This window comes from Schistocerca serialis, chromosome 1 (assembly GCF_023864345.2).
Source record: "Schistocerca serialis cubense isolate TAMUIC-IGC-003099 chromosome 1, iqSchSeri2.2, whole genome shotgun sequence".
Classification (NCBI taxonomy): Eukaryota; Metazoa; Arthropoda; class Insecta; order Orthoptera; family Acrididae; genus Schistocerca; species Schistocerca serialis.
The window spans coordinates 868,680,248-868,701,053 of NC_064638.1; positions in this window are offsets into that span (position 1 = coordinate 868,680,248).

Sequence of the window (20,806 nt, forward strand, 5' to 3'; positions counted from 1 at the left end):
AGAAATCTTCAGAACTAACATCAGCATCTTTTGTAATGAACAGGTTATAGATGAAGAACCCAAGCAAAATGGTATATATGTTTCATAAAGACCACTGATGTTAATTTATTTGAATACAACAAAACACATCCGGTAAAAAAAAAAAAAATGTATTTCCTTGGAGTCACAAGACAGATTTAAAATACCTTCACTGATTTTGTAAATAACTTCAGAATAAAGTAGGCCTCTTGAAAGAAATGTGTAAGGCGGGGAAGAATTGTGTAAACCAACACTGTAGGTGACCACTGATAACATGTTGGTTCTACTTTGTTCTACTATGCCTACTGTGATATATCTATTATTTTATACGTATTTTGTGATGTTTCTTATGAGAAATATATGAGTACATAGCATACAAACCACCAGTGACTGAAACAATTTTCTTCTTCTTATCGTCCATACTTTTTAACATATAAACTACTTCTGAACCGCCAAAATGTTCTAGAACAAATAAAATTTCTATAAAATGCCACACTGTACAATGCACTTGCAGTGAGGCAGTCGCAATTCCTAAAATCCATCGCCCGTGGCCTCTAGCCTGCTGAGGAGCACCACAGTCCTGGATCCAAGGATAAACCATGAAAATCCGCTGCACTATGCCACACAGACAGACCCAGCCTGTGGGCAGGTTGGTGAGACTAGATCCGACGGGCAAGGCCTGCACATTAGTGGAAACTGAATGGCTTCAGATCGGCAGGTGCAATCCATTACAGATACCCGCAGAAACGTCCTGCAGTTTCAGCCCATCCCAGAAATCCACTCGTGGAAATACTCTGAGAATCAATAATAATGAGGATAGGTAACAACTCACTATAAAGATGATTGCTGAGCTGCAGACAGGCATGTAGAAAAACAGTCACACTCTCACAACCAAATTTTCAGCCATAGCTTTTGTCAGAAAACGAGAGCACACATGCATTCACACAATCACTCAGACACAACTCATGCACGCTGCCATCTCCAGCCACTGTGTCTACAGTCTCTAAGAATAAGATCCAAACAAACCACTCCTAATGCCTCCCCACCTCTCGTCAGCAGCTGCTAGGATAGCTGCAAGAAGTGGTGGCAGCACTGACTGCAAGTGCATGACACCTCACTAATCATACCGTTTCACCCATTGAGACAAAAAATTAGATTTTTCCAGTGACTTTTCTTCAAATTTCCCTGACATGTTTGAAATTCCCTGATTTCCAGATCCTGTGGCAACCCTGTAATAAAAAATACAAGCAAAAACTGTACAGGATCAAGATATCCTCAGATGCTTCTTACAAGGAAGGTGTACTCTTTGTATTGATTATGCAGAATTCAAAGATGACAAGAAATAGAGTAGGCCTGTAATATCCATCATGTTTGTACTTCCATTATGAGAGTAATGTAATATCTTAGCAAAGATTGTGGTGCAATGTCACAGGAACCATTTTGAACACGTTAGTTACCCCAGCTCCTTGCAGCAGATTAGACAGGCCAGTCTTGCGAATATTGAAGAGTCATTTCTATCCACAACAACAGTTCGAAAGATACCAAAAATGTTCATGTAACTGATCAAGGATAACCATTCCACAACAAGATGATGAAACTCTGATGTCTAGACTCTGCCTGCAAAGTCTGTTACCTCAGAACTCACAATTTCCTGATCAACTGTGTCAGGGGCATAAAGTAGTTGATCCTTTATGTCAAGTCATCTTGCAGCCATACAGAAAGACCTCTTCGTTGTGGTTGCCAAAATGCATACTGTATCATGGATAAATGTGCTTTTCAGAAATGAGTCCTCTCCCTCTTGAGATTACAGAATTATTTTTCTCTCTCGTTTGTGGAGGGCAAGCAGTAACTACAAACACAAGAACATTGTGGGAGAGCATTTCGGTAGTGGTATGGCATGAGCAGGCATCATGTAAGATGGTGCTTCACATGGAACAGTGGCCACTGAAGTTGTCAACCCATGGTCACACAAATATTGTTCACTGATTAAATCGGTTATGACATCGCTGATTTTGAATAGCCTTCTTAGCAAATGGCTGTCTCAGAAAGTGGTAGCAGTGAGCAATTCTTCAAGGCTCCTATTAGAGTACTATAGAGACTACGAACTATCACCAAAACCTCTTCACACCTTGAGAACATTTCATTATATGGGATTGGAGTGATTGTCAGTAGAACTGTTATGCACCACATAACAGAGAGCATGCCACCTTGCTGTCAAGTATAAGTGATGGTTGAGAGTTACCACATCTATTAATTATTTTGTTGTTGGAAAAGATTTTACAGGTTTTTTACATTTAAAGAAAAGTGAATAATTTGTTTCCTAACTTTTCTAATTACGAGTTCTTGACACTTGTGCAATAAATGTTTTGTGATTAAACATTACCTTGTTCTGTAACCATTCTGACTTCCAGTTGAGTTATGCCCCCTTTTCCAGGACAACACACTGTGCCCATGCATTCCTTACATGGACCTTTGAGACTTTGTAATACTTCATAAAATGTAACATCTGGTGCAATGAAATACTTGTAATATGGGCATTTTGTTTTTTAACACAAGCCACTGAATTTTTCATTCATTCAAAATGGGCATAAGATTAAGATATTTAGCTGTTCGTATTTTCTCTAAATGTGTTGAAATGTGACAGATATAAACAGGAAATAAACTTTCTCCATGCAGTTCTCTTTCCAAGAACAGAGTGTGTAAATGTTAAAGTGGAAATTCTTACCATATAAATGTGTGAAGTCTTTGTAACATGCCAGTTAAGAATTTCCCTGACTAGAAATTTGTTATGGATTTCTCTGGTATGGAGCTGGATGGGTAATTGATGTATTGACACAATCGTGTTAGTTTTCAGTTTTGACCTGCTCTGAGAATGATCTTTTTATTTGTCATTTTTAATACAAAAAAAGGTTTGTTGCCAGTACAGAAGAGTAACTGTCATTTGTATGTTTCCCTCACAAATCCTGCAGCTTTCCTCTCTCTGCATTATTTGCTGTTTGTTGATGTGGCTTGTGTTAAAGTTCACATTGAACCCACTTGTCTTGGATGTCACCTGCGTCAATTTGTACCTTATGGAAGTCATACTGTTAGCAGTTTAGGTTGATGAAATGTGATATTAAATTAGAAAATGCATTGTGGGAGATTCTCCCAGTTTGTGCTAATGCTAATGATAACTCCCATGGATTGAGAATCTGTGATGAATGTACAAGGGTAATCCAAACAGTAAGGTCTCCTATTTTTTTGTAAGTACATAGACCTGTTTATTTCTACAATGGTTCACATCAGTTTACAGCTTGAACATTTAGCTATTTTTTGACATAATCACCATTCCTGTCAACACATTTTTTGTAGATTCTGTGGCAGTTTTTGTATGCCCGTCATACCAGCTTGCTGCCATGCTGTTCAGAAAGTTATGAACCTCTTCTTTCACCTCGTCGTTGAAGCTGAATCGCTTTCCAGCCAAATGTTCTTTTAACCTAGGGAACAGGTGATAGTCACTGGGCACCAAGTCAGGACTGTGGGTGAGCGATTACGTTCCACTGAAACTGATGCGGGAGAGCAGTGGTTTGCCGAGCGATGGGTGGGCGAGCATTGTCATGCAGAATGTGTACACCCTTGCTCAACATTCCTCTTCTCCGGTTCTGAATTGACCGTTTTCAGAGTCTTACAGTACCTGTCAGTGTTAATTGTGGTCCCAGTGATTCAGCTCCGGTGATGAAGTGAAAGAAGAAGTTCATAACTTTCTGAACAGCATGGCGGCGAACTGGTATGACATGGGCATACAAAAACTGCCATAGCGTCTACAAAAATGCATCAACAGAAATGGTAATTATGGCGAAAAATAGTTAAATGTTCAAGCTGTCAACCATTGTAGAAATAAACAGGTCTATGTACTTATAAAAAAAATAGGAGACCTTACTTTTGGGATTACCCTCGTACATACATAGACCGAAGCAATGAATGAAAATTAATGCCAACCAGGATCTCCTGCTTACTAGGCAGATGTGCTAACCACTATGCCACCCTGCCACAGTGGCTTTGCACCTACCTCCTCAGTCCAAATTCTGTATGAGTATTTATACATTCCAGTTTTGTCTTGTTCTTTGTGATGGTTTGTTGAAAGATACCATAAATTCTTCTACTTCATTCTTTCCCAGCAGTGTGATACTCATAGAATACATTTGCCTCTCAGCCATAGGTGGTGTTTAGAGTTAAATTTATGTAAAAAACCTCTAAAATCATTCTATTCAATTTTCATAAAATAGTTTCAGATACATTACACTTTTTTTTCAATTCCTCTTCAACATTAAAACTGTAGTTGGATTTCTTATCAGTTCAGCTGTAGCAAGGGTAAGTAAGTGTGACTTGAGAACAAACAACATCACAGAGGAAGAAGTAGTTGTGGGTTGAAAGTCAGTAACCTAGAATGAATCAGATGAATATGACAAAGTGAAAATTTTTAAAACAGTCATTGTTACACTGGTTGAACTTTTGATATAACATTACTCTAAGCATTTTTTTCCCTCTTCACCAACAACTACTTTCATATCCACTGTTGATTTCTGACAAATGCTCTTCCTATTTGATGTTCTTTTGTATTAGCAGTACCAGTACAAACATCAAATATTGTCTGATAGCAACAAAATTACCAGTGAGGTTGTGACCAAGTAAAATAGTATATGTTTGTGGACATATATTACAAATAGAGCACATTGCCAACTCACCAAGGTCCAGAGATCCTTAGAATGCAAATATGTTTCATATGTACTTACACTTGCAGTGTGATTTCAGTTGCCTCAGACTGCAGTCGTGTGTGTGTGCGTGTATGTGTGTCTTATTGTTGACAAAGGCCATTGGCCAAAAGTTTTAAGTGCAAAAATCTTTTTGTTGTGCCTATCTGCGACTCACCATCTCCGCTATATGGTCAGTAGCAACTTCCCTTCTCATAATATTGTTATTTACACCTAAACACTTTCATATCAACCATTTGTACCACAAAGGCAGTGAGTGTACAATGTTTATATGTCCACGTAGCATCCTGACATTTGATGATGGTCTGAGGTATGCCAACTTTTGTCACCACCAGACTTATTGCTATGTTTACTTGTATTCTCCATCAGCATTCATTGTATGTACAATTATGGTTGACACAACATGTGTTATGATGCATGGTGGTATGAGCTATGAATGAACAACCATTAGCAACACATCAGTGCATGTACAATGCAAAATTACTGAGCATTTATAAAGCAATAGTTTGATGCGCACATATGTTTTCGTGCACTCATTTTCTGAATGCTGTCAGCAGATAACTTTGACTACTGTAGCAGCAATGGTTGAGTTATAAAGGAGAATTAGAACCTAATATTGAATTTCATCCCAAAATATGTAACATCACTATTGTGCCGACAGTCTCATTTGTAGAATTCATGTTATTTTGATAGCTGACTGTTCATGGGTTTGAAATGGAATACTTTTAAAGCAATATTTACCATGATCTTAAAGTGAGACATTTGAGTGATATTACAGTGGCATGGTCATGTTTATAAAAGATATCATAAGTACGAAAAATGTTCCAGCATCCTGCCAATAACACTGCTGAAGAAAATACTCAATGCATCTACCAGCATGTTGTGAGGTCTTGGGACCGTCTCTATGAAAGTTTTCTGCACTGCTTAACAGGCAGATCTCACTCAAAATTTAGAATTTTGACACTTGATAGGTTTAGCTCCAGCATCCCAATTTGACCAAAAGATGAAGAGTCATTCATCTAAATCTTTCTCAGTGAACAGGGATGTGACAGGTGCTTTTATTTCTAATTATTAGATGAAAAGTTGAGTCAATGAGACACTGAAGAAAAACAGTAGTGGCATTAATACAGAAATTTGGGTTGCATACTGGCTGTAAGTCGGAAGCTATGGTGGGGCATCTACGACTAGATAAGGGTGTAATACATTTTAGGAGATTGGCAGTCACTGAAAGAAATAAAAATACATATGAACTCTAGATCTTCTTGTATAATAGAGGTATGGGGCAACAAACCAGTTTTAACATCCAAATGGCTAGTCGTCTATTTTTTCATTCAGTTGATTTTTCCAGTTGAATGGAACAACTGAATGGAACTAATCTCCGTGGTCACATCAGCTATAAAATGTTTTGCATTCACTCTCCAGGTCTGAGTGGTTTCACTCAATGTGAGGCAACCAAGTGAGGTAAGATTACTTATGCAGATGTTTCCACTCAGTCTCTGGGTTTCAACTGTTTCACTTATACATTTGTTGTGTCTTCTATGAGGTGCTACCCAAATGTACCCAGAACGTATGTGTATCTGGCGAAGTCTAGCTAGTATGGCGAAATGTTGCAAGATGGTACCTCACACATCTGAGAGTTAATTCTCATGTGTTACATAACTGATGATGGCGGTGACTGAGAATGAGTGTGTATCAACTGAAACTTGGAAAAACCGCTACATATGTAAACACATGACATGTTGAAGGGAGCTCATCAGGAAGATGCCAACATATCAGGAAGATGTCACAGTCAATCTTGCGACCTTTTTAAGCATTTTCAAGGTAACAGACATTGTTTGACGATGATCCCCACGCAAGACAGCCATCAACTGGCATTACTTCTGATACTGTCACTGCTGTTTGGAATACAGTGCTGGAAGACTGTAGGTGGACCATCCAGCTGTAAACAAAGTCACGGGGCTGCCTTATGGGACATGTCAGAGGATGTTGTCCAACAAAAGCAGTGTATGGCCAATTGGTTCCTCCATCATGACAATGTTAGGTCACACACTGTTTTGATCACCCAGGACATTCTGGCAAAAAAAAAAAAATAATAGATGTTCCTCATTCACAATATTCGCCAACCTGGCACTGACAATTCTTTTTTATTCCCCAGAATGAAACTAAAGTTAAAAAGCCGATGATTTCACACAGCTGAGAAGATTCAAATGCAATCACAAGCAGAGCAAAACAGGACATGAAAAATGTGTTTGAAAGAGCTTTCAGTTCATGGATAAACTGCTGGGAGTGGTGTATACTACTTAGAAGGTGATGTGTGGTAAATGAGATCCAAGTAACACATAATTTTAATTATTGGTGTACTCCAGAAATTTTTGGGTAGCACCTTGTAGTTATACATGAATCATGACTAGGTTGAAAATTATTTTAGACAGGAGTGCCGTATTTCATTTCAAGGAGGTTAAAAAAGAAATCTTTCTAAAAATGAATATTTTCAAAATTCATTTACTTACAAATGAAGTTTTCATGTTCTTGCCATCAAACAACAATTTTTAGTTGGTTTAAAAGTTGCGTAACTGGTGCTACATTGTATATTTATGTCTAAATTAATGACCAATTACTTTTTCCCTCAAATTTAAGCTCTGTCTCTTTTCACTTTGGTTTGCACCCATCACCAATGATTCTCTTATCGTAAATGCTGAGGTGATGTGAACAGAAATCATACAGGATACAATATTTTTTGTTTCTTGATGATCACTTATTTTTTAAGCATATACTGCCACTTGTCGGCAGTATTTTTTTGTGGAAGTAATTGCCATCATTTATTAATTTTCTTCAAATTTCTTTAATTAATAGTTTCAGAATGTGAATCATTCTTGCAAGGATTATGTACCAGGTGTCTCTCCTAAGAGCTGTCAGATGCATTTTCTCTGGCTTTTTGGCAAATATTTGCAATTTCATTTTTGCACTGTGTAGCTGGAGTCAACCAGACAGTTACGATCAATACGTCTTTCAAGCCACACTAAGTGTCAACAGAAAGCATTGGTTTATTTCCCATTGCAAACAAAATTATTTTTAAACCATAATTTTATCTGCACTTTTGATAAGTGTGCTCCAAAATTTGTCTAATCCATTATCTGTTACACTGATATGTATTAACAGGGACAGTAAACCATGAAAAATACACAGCAATCCAGCAGTGATTCAGTAGTGCTGCATGCTTGGCGTTAGCAGTCAGTGCGGGCCATTGCACTGCTGGAGTACTGGTTATTCTTAGAGTTTTAATGTCCGTCTCAACACATATCGAAAAAACGAATATCGTACTTGAGTAATCTGGGAAAATTCTGTCTAATGGGCACAATAATTCCACTTTAACCCTTTCACTTACAATGTCTTGTGAGAGATGTAGCATGCTGACCTGGCCAAACATCACCTACACATATCCGAGATGTGGTATGTTTACTGTACCGAACAAGCACAAGTCATGTGAGAGACACAGCGTGCTGACCTGGCCAAACATCAACTAGATGTATCAGAGACATGGTACGTTTACCGTGCCGAACAAGCGAATGTTGTGTGAGAGACGTCGTCGGTCAGCCACGCCAAATGTAAACAGAACGTATCTGACACGTTGCAGAGCTGATCGAGTACACGCGGCATACACGAAGTGTTCTTCACCGCATTCGGACCTGCTGACATTACAAAAATAATTTCACAATGTTCCCGACGTGTAGCAAACGTATTCACGAGGAAAGGCGGACATGTGGTGGCATAGCCAACAATGATTTTGACAGTGGCAGTGACAGTGGTAGCGACGTTTTACCTCCTGTACCAGCAACAATCAAGGGTTGTGGATGTGGCAAAAGGAAGACAATGAATCGACAATCTGGACGTATACAGAAATTCCCAGAATAAAGGAAGCAGCTTTACAGCACGTGAGCACAAGCAGAAGAGAACTAGATGTTTTCTATGTAATATTTCATAGTACATTTTGGAAAAACATCGTCATTGATATGCACATGACATACTCAACAATGAACGGGAAACAAAAAATAGACCAAAAGTAGTCTCCTAACGGCTGTAATGAAATAAAAATATAAATTGTGATATGTATAATCTTGGCTGAAGTAAGGAAACTGTCGATTCAGATGTATTGGTCTAGGAGGGCCGTTATAGAAACACCAATATTTACGAAGACGATGCCATTCGGGAGATTTCTGCATCTAGCGAATAACAGTTTAGCCAACAACACAGATAAGCTGTACAAACTAGGCCAGTCATACATATGTTCAATCAAAAATTTAAGGAAGTGTACACAAAGCAAGAGAATATTGCCATTGACGAATCATTAATGAAATTTAAGGGGCGCTTATCATACAAACAATTTAACCCATCAAAAAGAGCGAGGTTTGGTATTAAAATTTATAAATTGTGTGAATCAAGTTCAGGATACGGCTATGATTTTAAGATATACAAGGGTAGTGACAAACGTGATGCTAGTGGTAGTGCCTCTGAAAGTGTAGTTCTAGAACTATCACTGTCAGTATTACACAAAGGGCATACTATATATTTAGATAACTGGTTTTCTTCACCAAAACTTTTCAACACTCTCCTCACCAATAAAACTAATGTGACTGGAACAGTGGCTCAAACAGAAAACATATGCACACAGACTTCCTGAAGGCAAAATTAAAGATGGGAGAATATACAGTGAGGAGTTGTAATGGAAAATTGGCACTAAAATGGAAAGATAAATGAAATGTTTACATGTTTTCCACAAAACATTCAACAGCAGATATGACTGCCATAGATACACCTCTCCACAATGCGTCGTGGAAACCGAAATTTGTCGTCGAATACAATAGAGGCATGATTGGAATTGATCGCCAAGATCAGATGCTCGCATGCTTTCCTGTGATGGGAAAATGTATGAAAGGATACCGCAAGATATTCTTTTACTTATTTGATGTTGCTTTATTTAACACATACATTTTGTATTACAAAATACATTGCAACAAACTACAGAGCTACACAGAATATAGGATTCACATTGCAGAATCATTGTTGAAAACTACACCGCTAACGGAATATAACCGGAAGGGACGATTAGCATCCGGCGATATACCACAAAGACTGCATGTGCAACATTGGGCATATTTTCCCAAACATATTGATCCAACACCATCAAAAGTAAATCCTGCGAGAGCTTGTGTAGTGTGCAGAAAGCATAAATGACGCAGCGTAACAACGTGGTAATGCAAAAAGTGCAGGGTTGCATTACATGTGCCAGATTGTTTTGAACGATATCATACAATTGAAGACTACATAAATTCATTTACTTGTCATTGTGAAGACGTTGCGTTTGAAAATACGTTCGCCAACGTACTAACGTAACAGGTCCCAGAATGTTTTGAACAAAATATTACACCGTCTTAGATCATTGCATTGTTGTGAATATTATTATTAAGATGTTTTTCATCAATGTATGTTTGCTTATAAAGGAAAATAAAATTTTTGTGAATATATCGTTGCGTTTGAGACAATGAATTATTCATTTCCAATGGGCAACTAATCGTCATTATTTATGATACCTGTAAAAATGTCACATTACTGGTACCTCACACACGTACTTACAAATCCCGAGGGTGTCTGCACGACTGCGGACGCCACCAGGCATAGTGCACCGCAGCCTTAGCATGTGTAAGTGCCGGGAATCGTAAGGCGCATCCGTACCTTTGAGCCACGGAACTTATAGCCAAGCTCAGTGGTAAACGGTCCTGCACAATGGTAACTGTTAGGAAGTGGAGTGCTGTCACCACACTAGGGTAAGTCTCTTGTTACAGCAACATGACTAGGCACCAGGTTTTCGTGAAACAAATGGGTACTGGAGGCATTTTAAAGCAGGGATCATTTGTCATTGCTGGAAGCCAGCTGTAATACCACAATGTCAGACAGCAATGAGACGACTGTGCTTCGCCAGATACAGCCATGGGTTTGAGAATGGGCTGCACTCACCACCAGCACTAAATTCTTCATGAGACTTGGTGTCGTAGCCCTGCTGTCCACGTCTGCTACCACTGATGCCGAATTCCTTGGCACCACAGCACTAGCTGACTTCTCTCTGAGGGCAGTGGGTTGAATCCCACACACAGCAGACACCTTGATGCTGCTGTGTGTGGAGCTGAGGGGCTACCTGCCGAGTGAGACGCCATTGCAGCATAATACAATGCTCCACTGACATCAACGGTCGTGCCCCATAGACGCTGCTAGCCTCACCAATGCAAGGCACCGGTTCAGCAGCAGCACCAGGCAGGAGCTGCCACCCATTTATCAGCCCTGGCCAGTATAACAAAGGAGAGGCGTGCCTGCCTCCCTGTGCCGAAATCATAAGTTTTTTGTAAATTTTAAAATAATTGAAAAGCCACGATCGCTTCAATCGTTTATTAGATGACCGGTTTCAGCACTCTGAAGGGGCCATCATCAGATATGTGAAGGTATAACATAACAGGTTTGAGGGAGGGCTTACATGAGTTAACTATATATATTACAATTATTACAGAACCACATACCTGAAACGTGGATAAACATTTATAAAACCATATGGACATCATGGCATTTGTGATTGTGGCTTTTCAATTATTTTAAAAACAAAGTGATCGCCCCACGACACACCATGTGTTTTTTGTAACTGTTAACAGTATTTGCCCACGGACCCCCTCATCTCTGCCACTACAGACTAAACAGTGGTGTCAGCAGAGGATCTTTGAGCCCGTCACCATGCTGTTTGGTGAAAGCAGGAGGAGCAACAATGTCTACAGTACCTTCATTCTGGGATGAGTGCAATCTCTTTCTTTTGTTTGACTGTGAGTGTCGTGGCAAGTCAGTGGGTTTTGTCAGGGGTTGACTTGTACTCGTACGTTCAGTGGTAAAAACAGACAGAAATGTGAGGAGCCATAAATACATATGCCAGTTTTCACCTGGTTGAAGACAACATGAGCAAGATGTGTGGCTCATTGTTGAGAAGTAACCATGAGTAATGACTTGGGAGGTGAAGCTAAGTTTGTCATTGTTCCGTTGTGTAATAGTAAGTATCAGTAGCCACTCGAGTAAGAGTAATTAAGTTACGGTAGGAATAACACGACGGTGTTAAGTGTTCTCGAAATCAGATTTTGCTTCCTGTACAGCAAGGAGTATGAGTCACTAATTAAACATGTAGGGTGGAGAGAAGTGTTAGGGCAGTGGTATGATTAAGTGATTTTCTTTTTCAGTTATGTTTGCATAATTGATAGGAGGTAATTACGTCATGGTCAGTATCACAGGGTGTAAGGTTTTTGATACTGCAAGGGGCTGGCACAGAGGAGGTACTGAGAATTTCAGGAGGCAAAGTACGTAAGTTGCAATTGGGAAAAAATGAAGCAGGGTAAGAGATTCAAAGCATCTGATGATGAAGTGAAGGAAATAACTTTCTACAAACCCTAGAGTATAGGGAGGAGTTTCATAGAATGAACAAGGAATGATCACTGGTATGTGATGAATAGGTTGATTATAGAGAGAATGGAAAGAAAGAAAAAAGAGGAAGCAGAGAGGGGAGAGAAGGACGCTGAATGGAAGAGGAACAGGCTCATGGATAGCTTGCCTGTTCCTGCAGGACAACCATCTTCCATTAACATAGTTGAGCCTGTCTGTCCTAGGAAAATTAAATTATTTGAGGATGGTGTTTTAATATCAGTTCCTGGGAATTTGAGCAGGGCACAGAACAGTGACGCCATTGAAGTTAAACAGAGTAATTTATAAGTACCATCTCCAGTACCCAGCATAATTGTGGAGTCTGGCGTAACAGCAGTGCCAGACAGAATAAATGTACTGATGATGTGATTTGATGGCAGAGTTATCTGCCCCACTGGATGATAATGAGTGTTTTGTTGAGGTCCGAGAGACTGGGCCATATGCGCGGGGAACTGCATGTGGCAGTGAATTTTTGCATCGTGCAGAGTGAAACTGCAGACAATGTTATTGTTTTAGACACTACACAACGCAAAATTTAACCGACAGGAAGAAGATGCTATGATATGCAAATGATTAGCTTTTCAGAGCATTCACACAAGGTTGGCGCCAGTAGCGACACCTACAATGTGCTGACATGAGGAAAGTTTCCAACCAATTTCTCATACACAAGCAGCAGTTGACCGACGTTGCCTGCTGAAACGTCGTTGTGATGCCTCGTGTAAGGAGGAGAAACGTGTACCATCACGTTTCCGATTTTGATAAAGGTCTGATTGTAGCCTATTGCGATTGCAGTTTATCGAATCGCGACATTGCTGCTCGCGTTGCTCAAGATCCAATGACTGTTAGCAGTATATGGAATCAGTGGGTTCAGGATGGTAATACGGAACGCCGTGCAGGATTCCAACGGCTTCGTATCACTAGCACTCGAGATGACAGGCATCTTATCCGCATGGCTGTAATGGATCGTGCAGCCACTTCTCGATCCCCGAGTCAACAGATGGGGACGTTTGCAAGACAACAACCATCTGCACGAACAGTTCATCGATATTTGCAGCAGCATGGACTATCAGCTCGGAGACCATGGCTGCGGTTACCCTTGACGCTGCATCACAGACAGGAGCACTTGTGATGGTGTACTCAACAACCAACCTGGGAGCACGAATCGCAAAACGTCATTTTTTCGGATGAATCCAGGTTCTGTTTACAGCATCATCATGATGGTCACATCCGTGTTTGGTGACATCGTGGTGAACACACATTGGTAGCGTGTATTAGTCATTGCCATACTGGCATATCTCCCGTGATATGATGGTATGGTATGATGGTATGGGGTGCCACTGGTTACACGTCTCGGACACCTCTTGTTCGCATTGACGGCACTTTGAACAGTGGGCGTTACATATCAGATGTGTTACAACCCGTGGCTCTACCCTTCATTCGATCCCTGCGACACCCTACATTTCAGCAGGATAATGCACGACCGCATGTTGCAGGTCCTGTACGGGCCTTTCTGGATGCTGAAAATGTTCAACTGCTGCCCTAGCCAGCACATTCTCCGAATCTTTCACCAATTGAAAACGTTTGATCAATGGTGGCTGAGCAACTGGCTCGTCACAATACGCCAGTCACTACTCTTGATGAACTGTGGTATCGTGTTGAAGCTGCGCGGGCAGCTGTACCTGTACACGCCATCCAATGCCCAAGCGTATTAAGGCCGTTATTACAGCCAGAGGTGGTTGTTCTGGGTACTGATTTCTCAGGATCTATGCACCCAAATTGCATGAAAATGTAATCACATGTCAGTTCTAGTATATTTGTCCAATTAATACCCGTTTGTCATCTGCATTTCTTCTTGGTGTAGCAATTTTAATGGCCAGAAGTGTAGTTGTTGGCAATGATGTTGTAGCATAAATGCTACAAGCACACATATTCCCTCAGGACGAGGGTGAATGGAGGAAAAGGAAGAGGAGACGAGTTCGTTGAAATGATAACGAAGTAGACAGGGCTGATTCTGTTGAAGAGTGTATGCCAGCAGTTCAGAATTGGACACAAGCACAAGTACTTGCTCACACCCTTGCAGGGCAAGCAGCTGACATGGGCAGCGAGCTGTTTACAGAACAGCTGAAATCTGATGGTATGCAAAGAGAATGAAGTGTGTGAAGTGTCTTACACAGGTCTGAAAGTAAACATTCTGACTGAACATCATGCCAAAGTCAACCTTTGGTGATAGGAAGCTCTTGCCAATGTAGAGCTGTCACAATGTGCATCTAGTGTACAAGACAAACCAGGTAACCACCGTACAATTACATTAAGGAATAATCCGTACAATGCTTTGGAGTATGTTTTCTTACGAGGTGTAACGAGAATTGTTGTGACAAGGACAAAGTTCTAAAAGTTGTTCAAAGCAAAGGGATAAAAAACCACCTGACATGGGACACCAAGCATAAGAGTTTAACAAACCCAGACCATGTTTTGTGTAGGTTGATATGTTAGGGATAATTTATTAAGAAGGAGTGTCATTTTTAGTTTGTAAGTGTAGAAAGGAGAGTTAGAAGTTGTGTGTGCAGGAACATGGCAAGAAGCCTAGCAATGAAATATGTTTCTTAGTTTCTGAGTTAATGTGCAGGGCAAATAAGCAGTATCAGCAAGAGACAATAAATGAGTTTATGGAGTTTTTAAGGATTAGTGTGGTAACTGCCTAGTCAACAGGAATAACCAGCCTACTAGTCTACTAATAAGTCTAGTTGTCTGGGGATTACAGGGTAGAGGTATCTTGGTGAGGTTACAACACACAAGGGACCAGGTCTTCTTCATAAGGAGGGCAGCGTAGTGACATGACCCAATCTTTGGTCAGAAAATTATTACTCTTTAACAATACTAAGGAGAAGTAGCACAGAAGCACCACACAGCACTGCATTAACAGCAGCAGGTCGGTGGTCACCAGTGTGGCGACATGTGGGTCAGATTAACAGACATGCCAGGGGCAGTGTCACCACAACAGGGCAAGTCTTGACGATGGTGACTAGGTGCTGGGTTTTAGTAAAACAAATTGCACTGGAAGCAGGTAAATAAGCCTGGGTCACATGTCATTGCCAGGAAGCAGCAGCACCACCAGGACACTACACAGCATTACACAACTGAGCTCCGCCAGCTGCAGCCATTTGTTTCAGACCAGGCTGTGCCTGCCATCTGTGCTACGTGCTTCACAGGTCTTTCATGTCCCATTACTGCCTGCTGTCACTGACATTGAGTTCCTAGCAGGACTTTGCACTACAGCGTCATCCACCGGCCGACTTTCACTCGAGGGCAGCGAGTTGAATCCCGCACACAGAAGACTCTTTTCACACCACCAATGCGGAGCCCAGGGGCCTTCTCCCGAGTGAGCCACAATTGCAACTCAACATAATGCACTGCTGAAAACAGCAGTTACAGCCATCAGAAGCTGCCTGCTTCAGCAGCAGCACCAGGCATCATCTGTCGCCCATTCATCAACCCCAGCCACATCGAGAATCATGCCTGCCTCCGTCATATATTGAAATCAATAGAAGTTCTTTGTAATTGTCAACAATGTTTGCCTACAGCCCCCTTGTCTCTGTCACCATCCCTCTACTGCTTCAGAACAATATACTTTGTGCGACTATAAAATGAGACTATTGCTTTTAAATATTTTATTTCAAAAACATACATATATAGTTATTGTTACATATTTGGTTATTGTCACCCCCAATATACTCAGTTTTTACTGTGAAATGCTTTTATCTCCTCCAGATCATCATAATGTTTCCTCTTCAGTGATTTTTTTATGTTCATGAGAATACAAAAAAGTCACATACCATAATATCTGATGAATACGGAGGGTGGGAAACAAGAGACCATCCTTGAGCCGGCGTATAGGGGGTCACTCGCAAAGCCATGTGCGGGGGAGCGTTGTCATGATGAATGAGCCAGTCACCTGATCACCAAAGTTTCAGGTGTTTCCTCCATACATCCTCTCACAAATGTCTTAGAACCACCAAATAAAACTGCTGGTTAACAGTTTGGCCAGGAGGTGCTAATTCCCAATGCACAATTCCATGAGGATCATTTTGACATTTGAATTCACTTGGCTTGCCTTTTTTGGTTTGGGAATATTGGGAGTCTTCCACTGGTTTGACACACTGTTTCTGCGTCATATCCACAACACCAACTCTTCGTCGCCTGCAATGATTATGTTGCAGGGCATCCAGGATGAGGGTGGTCTTCAACATTCATCTCATCATGTTGAAAGTGCTCTAACCAGTCGAAAATTTGGTTGTGGTTCATAGCATCCTCCTGGAAAGCTTCTAGCATTTGGTGAGTCTTTGTTGCCGATTGTTTAAGCAGGAAACAAAATTTGACACACACTATTTGTTCTTTTTAAAGTTGCCATAATGGCTTCATAAATGGGACACACTAACAGTCAGATAAACACTACATCGCACTCTCACATTCGCTTACACACTGATGCTGTCAGCACAGTGGGTATTACCCAGCACTTCTGTACTAACACCGCTAATTTGCTCATTCAAACTTTTTCACTCTGACTTCGGGCCCTTACAATGCATGGACTGGCACTTTCGTAATTGTAAGTGAAAAACCAAGATTTGTCAAGTTTTCACTCTTTAAAATGGTATTCAAAGTGTCCATACATAGCATTTTCACAAGCTTTTTTGTTAGATCATGACAGCTGTCTACCTGTTTTGCAAACATTTTACTCCTATGAAACTGGTTATGTAAAATAATTTTTTGTGAATGCCTATAGTTTTGGCAATCGATCAAATACTTAACCAACCGTCAGAGCGAATCAGGTTACCTACTTTTCTGATATTTTCATCCATTTCTGATGTTGAAGGGTGCAAGTCATCATCAACGTCTGCTCAGTCATCCTGGAAATACTTGAGCCACTAGAGTATTTCACTTCTCTTAGTGAACGGTTAAGTTTCTGTGGAAGTTTTTCCAAGTTTCATGTGTACCATCATGACAGTTCATTATTCTATTGTTACACTTCTTACACCAGAGACACTGTATTCAACTGAAGCTTTCACACTTCACAGTTACCGATTGTTCATCTTTGACACACGTGTACTTACATGTGACAGCATATCCTGTTATTTTATAGCCACGCCTTAAATTTACCTTCCACACACATAAATGACCGAATAAATGATTAAGGACTAGATTAATACAATTTTTAATTCATGAAGTTCATCACAATGGAATAAAATTTGCACTAAAATTCGGCGATGTTTCTTTTTCTTCACGAACCCCTACAGGACCTTTTACACTCAACTATGTACTTGCAATAATACATCACCTGAATTAGTTACACGTTGATTCCATCTGGAAGAAGTTAATCCACACGAGTTGTAAATTATGAACAGAAGAATTAACCTATTCATGGCATACCTCCTGAGATGTCTTAGCGTTTCCACGAGAAGAGGGTTATCTTCTAGGTTACACATATCTCATTTGTGACTCACTGCTTTAGTTAGGCAAACTAAAGTACTACAGACTAATTTCACTAAGAGGAGTGAATGGATAGCTCAGTCAACTAAAACACAAAACATCTGAAAGAATAAATACATTTCAACTGACTACTACAGACCAGTTTCACTTGAAAAGAAAGCATGAGTAATTCACTCAACACACCAAACTACAACAGACTGAATCAACTGCTTTTACTCGGTTGCTCCCACATACTGGTTTCACTGTAAGGAAGAGAACTAGTAATAATCCAACATGTAAAACTGTCTGCATCCACAGGTGAGATGTTAGCATGGTCAACTGCCATGTGGAAGACCTGGGTGTGATTCCGAGTACTGTTAAGAGATTTTTTCCTGGTGGGAGGATTGGAAGGGGGTACACTCAGCCTCATGGTGCTTACTGAGGAACTACTAGGCCAACGTATTAGTGGCTCCAAGTCATGACGACTGACAACGTAAGTGAGAGTGGTTCACTGACCCCACACCCCTCCATACTGCATCCAATGATGCCATTGGCCCATACGACATGATGGTTGATAGGTACTGATAGGCCCACCAAGGTCTATGGACAGTTTTTAATATGTAAAACTGCAAGTGATTGAATCTATTTTAATTTGGTTGCTCTTTTCACTAGCAACAATCTAATTTCGAGATCAGAAACTATAACCCTGCGGCCTTTGAAAAAAACAGACAAGTAAAGGGTTGTTAGAAAGTTAACATATGCAACCTGCAATTTTAATAAAATATTAATGATAGTGTACACTGCCAAATCCACTACCGTTTCTGTAAGATGTTTATGTGAATGAGCTACAGAAAGCTTGACAAAAGGACAGATAGTAAAAGTTACAACTTCTAGTACAACAGCATAGTAACATGTTGACTGAGCAGCCCCTCACTAGGCCTTTAACCTGTCCTTTAGTAACAAAAATCAGCCAGGTGTGTAAACTCAGAAGAATATTGAAATCACTGTGCTATGCATTTGGACAATCTTATGTTCCTATTGACTGCACAATTCTTGATTTCACTGATTCAATAGCTTCCAACATTTACACTGCAAAGGAAAAATAGACTTTTGTATGTGATCAAGTTTGAACTTGATATGCCAAATTGTTACAGAGAAAGATGGTCTTAGCAGACAGACATGATAAAAATGAATTATTTTTTTTTGTGTTACATAATTTAAAATTAATGATTTCCAGATTTTTCCTTTCATTAGGACTGTGAAACCTTGCTACTTTCCAAATTTCATTATTATAGGTCAGTGGGAGCACACTATTGGTTTTGATGAGTTTTCATGTATCAAAATGTGTAACAAATGTCTGCCTGTTGAGTTAAGTTACTTAGAAGCTTACAATTTAACAGTCAGATCAACAAACAAAGCAATCCTATAAGGGTTCTGTTTTTACACACATAGAACATTAAAAATAAAAACTGTTGTAACTTTTACCTCTCGATTCATAACACACCAAGCAAAGAATACCAATGCTACCAAGCCTGCAAAGCAGACCATATGTTAAGAGACTGGAATACTTGCATCAACTAGAATTAATTTTAATTGTATCTCTGTTCTAAGCACGCAAAAAGAGGATTCAAGAAATTACTTTTTGGTATTAGGTAATTATTTACATCTGAAATGAGTTTCAAGGAAATACTTAAAAACTGACCGGGTTGAATTTGTTCTTGGTGGAGACCATTTTCTTTTTTGGAGATCATAAAAATGTCCAGCAGCTGTATGGATAGCAGTACCTCAACAACAACAACAACAACAACAACAACAACAAAAAATAGCATTCTACAGGACCATCACAGTTTAAGATTACATAACTCTGCAACCATTTGCCATAGACTTTACAATCTTTATTGGATAAAATTAATAATAATGCATTCAAGAAATCTTGTGAGATCTCTTCCAAGAGTTTGTGTTCCTAGGTGTGTGCAGTTAAGAAAATGACAATACAAAACCAAACCATGTGAAAAGCAATTACATTAATATGAGGGTAATCCCAAAAGTAAGGTCTATTTCTTTTATAAGTACATAGACCTGTTTATTTCTACAATGGTTTACATCAGTTTACAGCTTGAAAATTTAGCTATTTCTCGACATAATCATTTCTGTCGATGCATTTTTGTAGATGCTGTGGCAGTTTGTCTGCCCATGTCATACCAGCTCGCTGCCATGCTGTTCAGAAAGTTATGAACTACTACTTTCACCTCATCTGAACTGAATCGTTTTCTGGCCAAATGTTCTTTTAATCTAGGGAACTGGGTGCCAAATCAGGACTGTAGGGTGGGTGGGTGATTATGTTCCACTGAAACGGTTACCGGAGGGCAACGGTTTGCCGAGCGATGTGTGGGCGAGTGTTGTCCTGCAGAATGTGTACGTCGTTGTTCAACATTCCTCTTCTCTGGTTCTGAATTGCCTGCGAGTTTTTTTCAGAGTCTCACAGTACCTGTCAGTGTTTATTGTGGTCCCTGCAATTCAGCTCCGACGATGAGGTGAAAGAAGAGGGTCATAACTTTCTGAACAGCATGGCAGCGAGCTGGTATGACATGGGCATACAAAAACTGCCACAGTGTCTACAAAATGCATCGACAGAATGGCGATTATGTCGAAAAATAGATAACTGTTCAAGCTGTAAACTGATGTAAACCATTGTAGAAATAAACAGGTCTATGTACTTATAAAAGAAATATACCTTACTTTTGGGATTACCCTCATAATCAGTACAGTCAATATTTACTGGACATTACTGCCAATTCGTGGCAAATCCGGGTTTGTTACTTTAGACCAAAAAACATGCACAACTCAACACACTTTGCTGACACAGGGATGCCAACGAAACACTTCCTACAGCCCAGATCTTCCTCCCACTACTTTCCATACTCAAGCCCGTGTTTTCCGTCACAGCCACCTGCATCAGCAGTTCCAGTCATAGGTTGCAGATTCCTGTAACCTGTGTTGGAATGTTGATCTTGTCGTCGAAAAAATTTATTATCTACAATCTGTCAACTGGTGTTTTAGTAGTTCAGTTA